Here is an 11138-nt window from a genome sequence, read left to right on the forward strand (position 1 = left end):
TCAACAAGGTTTCCATGGAAATGTATACAAACATACAGGATTTAGTGTACATGTAATACCATGAGTTATAGGAATTTATAAAAATACACAGCGTATCATTCCATAAAGGAATAATTTCTTCGGTAAAAGAAAAAAATAAACTTCAGGGTAAATTTTAGATTTTAAAAAACTTGAGTGTTGGCTTTGTGAAAAAGCACTTGCCTCTGTTGTGTGGTCCAGAGGAGCCTGCTCTCATCCACCACAATGGATCTGATTGTATGATTGGTGTCCTTTCCACCAGTCTGTGAGTTCCACAGTGTGAAGAACTGGGGAGTGTGTCTGTCTTGTTCACCGTGTTATCTCTGGCACCACAGTGGGGTTCTAATGGCATTTGTTGAATAAACTAATTCTATTCCCACCTCTTGGGAAAGTCCACCCATTGCATCAAAAAGGAAGGGAAAAGACTGAATGCTTTAAAATTGCTTTATTTGATTCTACTCATAAAAAAATTCCTTAAACAATATGCCAACTGTCGTTGAATATGCAAATCATAGTCATAATGGCTAATATTAACCGATGGCTTGCCATGTGTCATAGGTTATATTCTCGGATCCTGACAACACCTTTTTAGGCAGATAGGGTTATCATTATCATCATGCCCATTTTCAGATGAGAACAGCAAGGTCAAGTGATTGCCCAAGATCACAGCATCAGCAAGAAGTAAGGCCAGGATTCAAGTCCAGGCTATCTGACCCCATTTCATTGTCGCTGTGATTCTGCAAACCCATTCTTGGAAAAGAATCTTTGGAAGGTAAAGACAAAGTATCTGCTTCCCCTAAACTGCATGTTTTCAATTTAAAATCCAAAGCTATCAGGCTGCCAAATCAGGATCTACTGGATTCAAATCCTAGATCAGAACATATGACTTCAAGTAAGTTACTTCACTGCACTGAAGGCTGAAAAAACACCTCTCTTTCAGAGATGATGTGTGGAAACTCTCAGGTCCTTAGTAGGCACACAGCTAATGCTTATGAAGTGCATTTTATATCACTATTATGGGAAAGAGAACACAGGGCTACCTGGTGGGCTTTTCCCTTCTTCCTTCATACACACCAGGGGAGGAGTAAGGATTTTATATCCATTTCATGGAGATGAAAGATATTTATGGACAAATAAAGGCATTTACCAACAGGAAACAAAGAGAAGGGCATGGAGTCCGTGATCTACATAAATACAGATGACATACACGCTGGCAGTTATCTTGTGCCTGGAAGCTGGAGTGCTACAAAATGAGCCCTTCGTATCCGTAGCCGAGGAGGGACAGGCTGCAGGCTTTGTAACTGTGTTCCCCTCTTGCTGCTCAGAGGAATGGGGGCTTCAGACTAAGTCCCAAGTTTCTAATGACAATCCACACCAAGTTTTAGATTTAACATTCCAAGGGTCCCTATGTCATGAACTAAATATGTGAAGTTCAAAAAACTGGAATGGAATTTAATTTCCCGAGGGATCAGGACCTTTTGCGAGTAACTGAGTACCTTGGGTGTGCACACGTGCAGGAGAGGGCTTTAAGCGGGAGGGCAGAGCTGAGGCCTGCTTTAAAAAAATGCTAAATACACTTCCGAGAACAAGCAGGCCCCTGTATTGCTAGAGCTGGAAAGAATTGGACATACAGGTATGTTTACAAAGACTAGGCTCGCTAAAAACGTTTAAGGACTAAAAAAAATTTTCAATGGGAGGTAATGCCTTCCCCTCCCAGGGCTCTCCCCTTTCCCCCTTCTTCTCTCTCTCCTTCTCTGCCCGAGCACATGCATGTGTCCACACACACACACACACACACACACACACACACATGCTGTGCCGTCGAGGATTCCATCCTCAAGGCTGCTGGCTGGCTTCTGTGGGTGGTCACCTCCCAAAGAACGTGGTCTTCAGGCTCCCCTGCGGGAGGCCCCGGTCCCTTCCCCTGGACTGTGGCCTGCGTCCTGTTGGTCCGTTCTGCTCTCACTTTCTCTCCATTGAAGCTGTTTCCTGATTTATACCAACAGCCTGAAATCCTACAAATTTGAAACTTCCACACTGTTTCCATAGTAAACACATAATGCATTATTTAATTTCTTCTCAAACGACAAAAATATTTCCTTAAAAACAATTGTAACAGGAACTTGGCTACATTTCGCAATGGGAAATAACAAAGTGGCCAAGGAAAACCTCAATAAAAACTCAGGGAGAGCACACAAATTAGTCCTTTCATTTACATTTTTGTTTCCTTACAAAAACCTTCCCCTTCATAACTTTCATATTAGAACTGAAAGCCAGCAGACAGAAATCACTTAAATAGCAAGTGCGCCAAACAGAAATTACAGACAGGTCTAGTTAATTTGATCTGTTTTTGTCTTACTTTTTCCTGTATTTAAAATACTATGTTGTTTAGCAATTTAAAGGCAAGTAATAGAATGGGGGAAAATATTTGGAAATCATGTTTGATAAGCAGCTTTCCTGGTGGCTCGGATGGCAAGGAATCTGGAATACATAAAGAGTTCTCATAACTCAATGACAAAGAGACAATTTCATTTGAAAATGGACAAAGGGTTTGAATAGACATTTCTTCACAGAAGACACACAATGGTCAATAAGTGCATAAAAAGATGATCAACATAATTAACCATCAGGAAAATGCAAATCAAAACCATAATGAGGTATCACTTCATATTCTCTTGGGTGACTCTAATAAAAAAGACAGACAGTAGCAAGTACAACAAATCTGTGGAGAAGCTGGGATTCTGATACAGTGCTGTTGGGAGCATAGAATTGTGCAATCACTTTGCAAAATATTTTGGCATTTCCTCAAAATATTAAATATAGAATTCCCTTACAACCCAGCAACTCTACTTCTAGGTATTTATCCAAGAGAAATGACATACATCTACACCCACACAAAATTATGGATGTTCATAGTAGCATTATTCATAAGACCTGAAAAGTTAAAACAACCCAGGTGTTCATCAACTCGCGAATGAAAAAATAAAATGTGAATATTATTCGGCCATGAACAGGAAAGATATACGCTACAATGTCGGTAAACCTTGAAAACATTAGTGTTCACAAAAGGACTCGTATATCATGTGATTTCATTTATGTAAAAGGTCAAGAATAAGAAAATCTATAAAGACAGAAAACAGATTTCTGTTTGCCTAGGGCTGGGAATGGGGAGAGTGGAGAGTGGCTGCTGATGGGTACAGGGTTTCTTTAGGGGTGATGAAATGTTCTAAAATCAGATCACAGGAGATGGTTGTACAACTCTGAATGTACTAACACCATTAAATCATATGCTTCACATTGGTGTATTTTATAGTATGTAAATTATATTTGAATAAATGCATTTAAGCTATAAAATTAATACCATGTTGACATTTCATAACTCTGTGCTAAATACCTTAATTTATCATTTTGTTCATTAACACACCCCAGTGTACCTGTTAAACTGTTTCTACCCCTAATGGCAGAAACAATTGTATATTTTGACATTAACATTTGAAAGAAACAGCAAATGGCTAGGAGTTAAACTTTTCCACTTTTCCACTTTTCTCAATGTAGATACGAGGAAATGCCATCAGACAAGAATTTATTTTCTTTGGATAGCAACATAGGATATATTTTTCAGTCTTTCCCTCTGAAGAATACTAAGCCTTTTTTTTTTAAAGCAATTCTTTTGAAAATTAGAAATACCCCCTAAGTATTTTTCCAAAGTTTTCAAATAAACACACCCTAACAATTCTTTTACTTTCTCAGACATCAGAGAAATACTGTAAAAGAATGTTGACTTGCACTGCTCCTTGCCCACCTGACTCCCGAGGGCCTTGCGTGCAGGTAATGCCCCGTGTGCTTGTTAAGAAGAGTGAGTGAGTGAAAGTCGTTCAGTCGTGTCCGACTCTTTGCGACCCCATGGACTATCCAGTTCATGGAATTCTCCAGGCCAGAATACGGAGTGGGTAGCCTTGCCCTTCTCCACGGCATCTTTGTTTGTTAAGATAGCCTACGGCAAAGTTACCCGCCATGCAGGGTGATAGAGCTGCTGGTTACACTCTCTCCACTGGGCTTGCAGAGGAGATGCAGGAGGATCTTCAGGCATTTGCTCCACGTGCGAGAGAGACCATGTCTTCTCCTGGTCTTTCTCTAGATCCCAGTTCAGTATTCCTCCTCTGTGGCACATCCGGCACGCGCAAGGGCATGGGGCAGCTGATTCTCAGCGAAACGATGTGAGGAGAGCGGTCCCCAGCCTCATGGCACCCTCCGCCCCTTGGGGGGAGATGTGTGGACTCCAGCAGGGACCCCAGGCCACAGAGGGTGGGTGCCCCGAGCAGCGCAGACCTGGGGGAAGGCAGCAGAGGGAAGGGGGGTGATGGGTGATCTCCTGGGCAAGAGGGACATCACGGATAAAACCTGGAGCTGAAAAGGGAAAGACAGACCTGGGGAAGCATCTGGGAACGATGGAGACCACTCAGGGAAGCGGCAAAGGCCATTTTCAACGCAACTCTACCAACAGTCCTGCTGGAAAGGGGTACGAGGGAGTCAAGGGCATCTTTGGGATACAGACTTGAGAAGCAGTGACGCTGGCTGCTGGTTCCAAGAGATGCCTGTCCTGGCACATGCGCTTAGAGTGGGGGTGTGAACGCACCCGGGTGAGAGCAGGGCGGACGCCCAGCACCAGGGGTTCTGCGTGGCCCAGACTCCAGAGGACCAGCAGCATAGGCATGAAGTGCCATGCGCATGCTCGCTGCTGTCATACAGGGTCACAGTGCCCGACGATTTATGGAAACATCGCATCATGGTCCAAATAGAAACAGAAAGATTCTACAGGGTTTTGCAGTTTGGGAGGGGCCTGGAAACACAGACATGGCACTTTATCCATGACATGTAAGCAGCAGCAAGGGCTCAGAAGCAGCAGGCAGAATGATGCTGTCTTCTAGGGATCCCAGGAAGGGAGAGAAAGTTAGTGGGCCTCCCAGCCTTTGTTCCTCCGCCCCCTGACCAGGACTCCACCCATGTGAGTTTCCAGTAGGCACTTCAACTGTTGAGTAGATGAGTGAGCTTGTTGGGCTGGGAAAGGACCCCCTTTGAGGTACAAAAGTTCTTGAGGACAGTCCTTCTTCTCATTCACTTGTTACAGGAACAATGTGTTGCTTCCTCCTGCAGCTGAAGGAACTGTCTAGAGCTTCTCACACACTGATGGATGGAGGATTTTCTCATCAGCACTTAGAGAAAGTCAAACGAGGTGGTGGAGATGGCTTGGGAGCTGGAACCATGTTGGGGGCATATCTCTCATCCCCCACTACAAGGCCCTGTCTAAACCTCTCCTCCTCTAGAACTTTCCCCACCCCAACCCCACCAGCCAAAGTCTCGGCACCTCTCTCTAGCTTCTTGGAAGCTGGCCCACCCTTCCCTGCTGCACTCCCCACATTGGCTCCTAATTGCCAGCCTTTCCTGGGACCAGAAGGCAGAGGCTGCCCAGCCATCAGCTTTGTGTTTCTAGCTTTCAGCACCTTGCCCAGCAAATGGCACCCTCCCAACAAATGTTTGCTGGCTGAAAAACCAACTGTTTCTTTGATGTGAAAGAAAATGAAAGTCGTTCAGTCGTGTCGGACTCTTAGTGACCCCCATTGACTGTACAGCCCATGGAATTCTCCAGGCCAGAATACTGGATTGGGCAGCCTATCCCTTCCCCAGGGGATCTTCCCAACCCAGGGATTGAACCCAGGTCTCCCACATTGCAGGTGGATTGTTTGCCAGCTGAGCCACCAGGGAAGCCCAAGAATACTGGAGTGAGCAGCCTATCCCTTCTCCAGTTGATCTTCCCCACCCAGGAATCGAACCAGAGTCTCCTGAATTGCAGGCAGATTCTTTACCAGCTGAGCCACCAGGGAAGGTTTGATTGATACCTAGTGGTAATTCCATATGGAAAAGTCACCACGGAAATCTTTTGTCCTTACATTTTATTTTATGTTTGAATGTAGTCTTATTTTCTTCTTTGAAAATGAGGTAAACCCCTCACTGGGGTTTACCTGGGCAGAAGAAGCTGGTGCCAGCCAGGAACCCAACCCCTTGGCTATGGCCTTTGAGAGGATGAAAAATGTGTCAGGGGACTTGCTGGCAGTCCAGTGGCTGAGAGTCCCTGCTTCCACCGTAGGGGGTGTGGAATTGATCCCTGGTCGGGGAACTGGGATCCCACAAGACACACGGCACAGCCAAAAATAAGTGTCAGCAGTTGGGGGGCCCAAAGATCATCTGGTCTGACCTCTTAATTTTGTGGATGAGAAAACAGGACTTCGCCAAGTAACCTTGATTTAACCCTCCTGATTCCTGCCCAGGTCTCTTAGTGAGATATTTTTATATATAGAAGCAGGTAGAAATGGGTTTCTTTAACTGCCTGGGTGACGTAAAGATGATACCATTAGAACCAGAAGACCTTGGTTTGAGCCCCAGCTCTCCTACAGCTTTGAACAAGCCAGGTAAATTTCCAATTGCAGTCTGTTCATTTAGAAAATAGACAATAAAGAGCATTATTATTGTAGTGTCTTCATCCCAGAACTATCATGAGACATTTTATCTGAAGGCTCTTTGAAATGTGTAAACATCTTATAACGTTAGTTATTGTTATTTTTGTCCCTATTCTCAGTAAGTCCAAGGCTATCTGAGAAGGAAGAATACATTTTACAGTTTGACAGTGACTTTTATAAAAGTGCAGATAAGGATGGGCAGCCCGAGGACGGCCAGGACCGTGTGTGGCTTCGCATCCACTTGGAAGTTGCGGGGTGGTGGCTGCTCTGGTCGCACAGAAGCCCAAGGCAAGGGGCTCTGAAAGCCCGGGCCATGCAGGTGCTGCCAAGCATGTCCTCCTGGCCCAGGTCCAGACGCCTTCCTTGTCCAGAAGGGTATCCAATGCCCACCTGTAAGGATGGACTAGGGTGTGTTCATACCCTTGGCGAGCACAGGACGCCATCTCCCTCGGTTCTTGAATATCAGCTGAAGCTTTTCAAGGATGCATTCTGCAAGTCAGGTCATGAATAGAACTAAGAGACTCAGGCAAGTTTAGAGGGCCTCAGAAGGCTGCAAACATGATTCCTTTCAGTAATGCCAGCCCTTGCTGTTCATCTGAAATCCATTCCAGCTCATCCCTCCAGGACAGGAACAGTCTGGGTCAAGTGTCTGGGGCTGAGGTCAACTGTGCTTTCCATTTCCATTCCCTGGGCCAGCTTTTTCTACTCTGATGGAAAGAGCAGCAGGGCCCCCCGTGGTCACCAACATGGGTGACGACCAGGTGAGAAAACAAGCGTAGTTATAAACGCGGTCACGGCCTCGGGAGGCCCACACACCTCTCTACTCCCAGCTTCCCTGCTTGGGGAAAATATGTGAACTTACAGGCCCCAGGCCCTGCCCCCTGGCACCTGAGTTTCTATTTTCCCTCATGAATAACTGCCCATTATTCTCAAGCATGCACTGTATATAAATTAACAGCTTCAGTGGCCGAGACGTACGGTGAGTTTTCTGGGTGTATCACCTATCCTTCAAGTGTTCTTACAATTTCTTTCCTTTGACTCATATGCTCTTTAATTTTATATCATGGAAAAAATTAGACATGACCCCAGAGAATGAAGACTGCCATCTCCTCCCTGGCTCAGCTGGCAGAACAAAAGAGGACACTGCTCCCTTGAATCTATGTCTTATATAGCCATCTATAACTGTCTGCCCCCAAAGCCACAAGCCACGTGGCTCAGCTCGACTCCTTCCCACCAGGTTTAACTGTGGTCCACTGTGTGCCAAGCCCTGTTCTAGGCCCTGGAGAAGCGGCGGTGACTTAAAGGGACAGAAACTGCTGCCCTCATGGAGCTTTCATTCTGAGAACTCTGGACGAGGGAAATCAAAGTCAGAGGAAATAAAATTAATGGAAACATCATTATTAACTTCAACTGCTAATGGTTTAGAAATAAATATCCTTCAAGTGCTTTTTTTTTAAAAAACATCTTCATTTTAAACCATAATTATTTAAAAAGGTAATATATTCCATTCTCTCTACTTTTCTGTATATTTGAAAAATGCTAATAATAAAACAATGTTCAGTAATATAGGTAGCTGTGTCCTCTGCTCCTGTGCCTGTTTCAGGGGAAGACAGTCCCCTCTGACCCCCTGCCTTCTGCGTGCACTTCCAGAGTGAGTCTGTGGCTGAGCAGGCTTATTTCCATGCCTACCTGGTTTCCCTCCTGTGCACCCTAAGATGCTGGCCTCATGACCTGCCAGCTGAGCCCCAGCCCACGACCCCACTGCAGATGATCTGGGCAGAGGGCACAGAGGCAGGGCTGACACAGAGCTGGTGCTGCCTCTGACCTGTGAGAACTTGGCTGGCGCCCCTGACCTGACCCAATGCTGAGAAGACCAGTGTATGTACGTCCCGCCACCCTCTGGACACAGTCTGAACACACAACCTCCAGCTCTTTGAGCCCCGGTTTTCTTTTTGGTGATGAGCGTGCGACAGTCTGTCCAGTCTCATGAAGGTCATTGCGGGGGTCAAGTGGGTCAGACTGGAGTTCTGCTTGCACTGCCTTTGTGTGGCCGAAAATGGTCCTAGACTAGAGGTGTTCATCCTTGGTCGAATATTAGGATCGCCTCAGCCCCAAAGAACGGATGCTTTTAAACGGTGGTATTAGAAAAGACTCTTGAGAGTCCCTTGGACTGCAAGGAGATCAAACCAGTCCATCCTAAAGGAAATCAACCCTGAATATTCATTGGAAGGACTGATGCTGAAGCTGAAGCTCCAGTACTTTGGCCACCTGATGCGAAGAGCTGACTCATTGGAAAAGATTGTTACACTGGAAAGATTGAAGGCAGGGGGAGAAAAGGGCAACCGAGGGTGAGATGGTTGGATGGCATCACTGACTGAGTGGACGTGAGTTTGAGCAAGCTCCAGGAGACAGTGAAGAACAGGGAAGCCTGGGGTGCTGCAGTTCCTGGGGTCACAGGAATTGGATATGACTGAGGGAGTGAACAACAACAATCTAATCTAGAATGATCTGATCTAACATAACGTAACATAGTGTATATTATACGTGCCTTGATGCCTCACCTGGGCCAGTCAAGTCCACCTCCTGGAGCAGGAGCCCCGCCTCAGCAGCGACAAAGCTGTCTAGGTGGTTCCTGCCGGCAGCTGGGCTGTGGGCCAGGACTCAGGAGCACAGGGGCTCTGGGCACTTTGGAGAGGAGCTGGTAGAGGCAGGGGTAGCAATTAAATTGCAGTGTGTGGGCTATTTTTTGCAATTCCAGTTTAGGGGAACATGGCTGTCACAGGTTTCTGTTTAGGATCCTGGTTGTTTAATGACAGTTTGAACCTGAAGTTCCCCGGGGATCTGAAAGCAGGCAGTGCTTGTGGCTTGGTCTGGTCTGTGGGAAGGGGGCAGCAGCTGGGTGCTGGTGACAGAGAGGCATTAAGCGTGCTATAAACTGACGATCTGAGGCTTTACTCTGATAGAAGTACTAGAAATTACACACACACACGCCTCACACAGATTGCTGCAGAAAGTTACCTCCTAGGTGGTTAGATTTTGAGCACTTTGGTTTTTTTCCTTTGTACTTTAATACATTGTTTGAATATTTTACTGTGAGTAAGTATCCCTTTATAAAAATAATAATTTTTTAGAAAGAAAGTCAATGGAGAAGAAAGTGTACAGAAAGAAAGAGGCAGAGGGGAGAGGCATTTTATCGTTTGTCAGGTTAGCTCTGCGGCTATCTCCCATTGATCACAAAGCAAACAGTGACATTTGCTCCTTAGGAAGCACCAGCCCCCTTGTGAGCCGTCTGGCCTGGTTCCTGGTAATGGCTTTCAATCCTCATCTTGAGTGGCCTTCCCAGGTCCCAGGATATCCTGACCTCTGCTTCAGGCTTCCCGAACAGTGGCTACCGGAACCCTCCCTGAACTTGGCCAAGGGGAGGGCCTTTTTCTATGTTAAGCTGGAGCGCAGGTGGCTTGCAGGGGGTCCCTGCTCAGACATCTCTCCTGCGTGTTGGGAGAAGGCCAGGGAGTCCAGGCACACTCTCCACTCTGTTCCAGGGAGGGCTCCACTGGGCACATGATTGAATTCCCTTGTGCACCCTCAAAATTGCCCCTGCTGGCCAGGAATGGGGAAGGTGCAGGTGCTGTCAACACACCCATGTAATCTGATAGTGTGAAAAAGTAGCAACGATCACTTCATTGTAGAAAAAGTGCCCCGCAATAGTCTTATTTGATTATCATCAGTGACTATTTTGAGATTGATTGGTCGATGGAGGAGGAAGCGCAGTAGCTTTGCTATTATCTGTCAGTATATCCTATAAACTAAAAAAATAAAAGTTTTAAATACACTATTGACCGTTGCCCTGTAAACAGTTACCAGGGCCCCATTTCAAGAATTGTCTACAGCTGTGTCAACAGAGGTTGCCTGCTCGCTACACACCGGTGTGACGGCCCAGGACAGCTTGAGAAACAGAAGCAAAAATCCCCGTGTCCAGCCCAAGAGTGGCCATGGGCTCCTCCTGCCTCGCTCAGAGTCAGAATCAAATAAGGCGGTGAAGGTCAGAGCGCCCATTTGACCTGCAGCTACTCTGAAGGTCTGTGAGATGAGATCCCCAACTCCTCGCCCCAGCAAAGCGCACACTGAGGAAAGGAATCCTGCGCTGAAGCAGCTTTCCTTTTGCGCTGTATTCGGTCCCTGTGGCTGAGCTCTTTAACCCCACTGGGATGGGACCATCTCCTTCCTTCTGGGTGGGTGCAGTGGGGTGGCAGCAGATTGAGAGAGGACCAAGTCCTAGGGCGGGCTCTGCAACCTAGAGTGAGCTCGGGTCTTGAACCTCTGTCTCTGAAAGGGGGATAACACGCAGGAGGATAACACACTTTTACTCTTGGAGTCCATGGGAGCATTCCATGAGCTGGGCCAAGCTGGAGGGTCTGCACTGTAAATCGCAGCGGAACCAAAGATGGTTTTGCTCGAACAAGTTTGCTGCCTGTGCTGCCCCATCTTGTTGACCACACAGCCCCGGCTGCCCCCTCTGTGGTTCTCCTCCTGACTCCTGGGTGCCCAAGGGGAGGGCTTACTGGGCTAGAGGAGGAGAGAGAAGGTGCTAGAGTGTTTGTTTAT

This window comes from Ovis aries, chromosome 18, assembly GCF_016772045.2.
Source record: "Ovis aries strain OAR_USU_Benz2616 breed Rambouillet chromosome 18, ARS-UI_Ramb_v3.0, whole genome shotgun sequence".
Taxonomy (NCBI): Eukaryota; Metazoa; Chordata; class Mammalia; order Artiodactyla; family Bovidae; genus Ovis; species Ovis aries.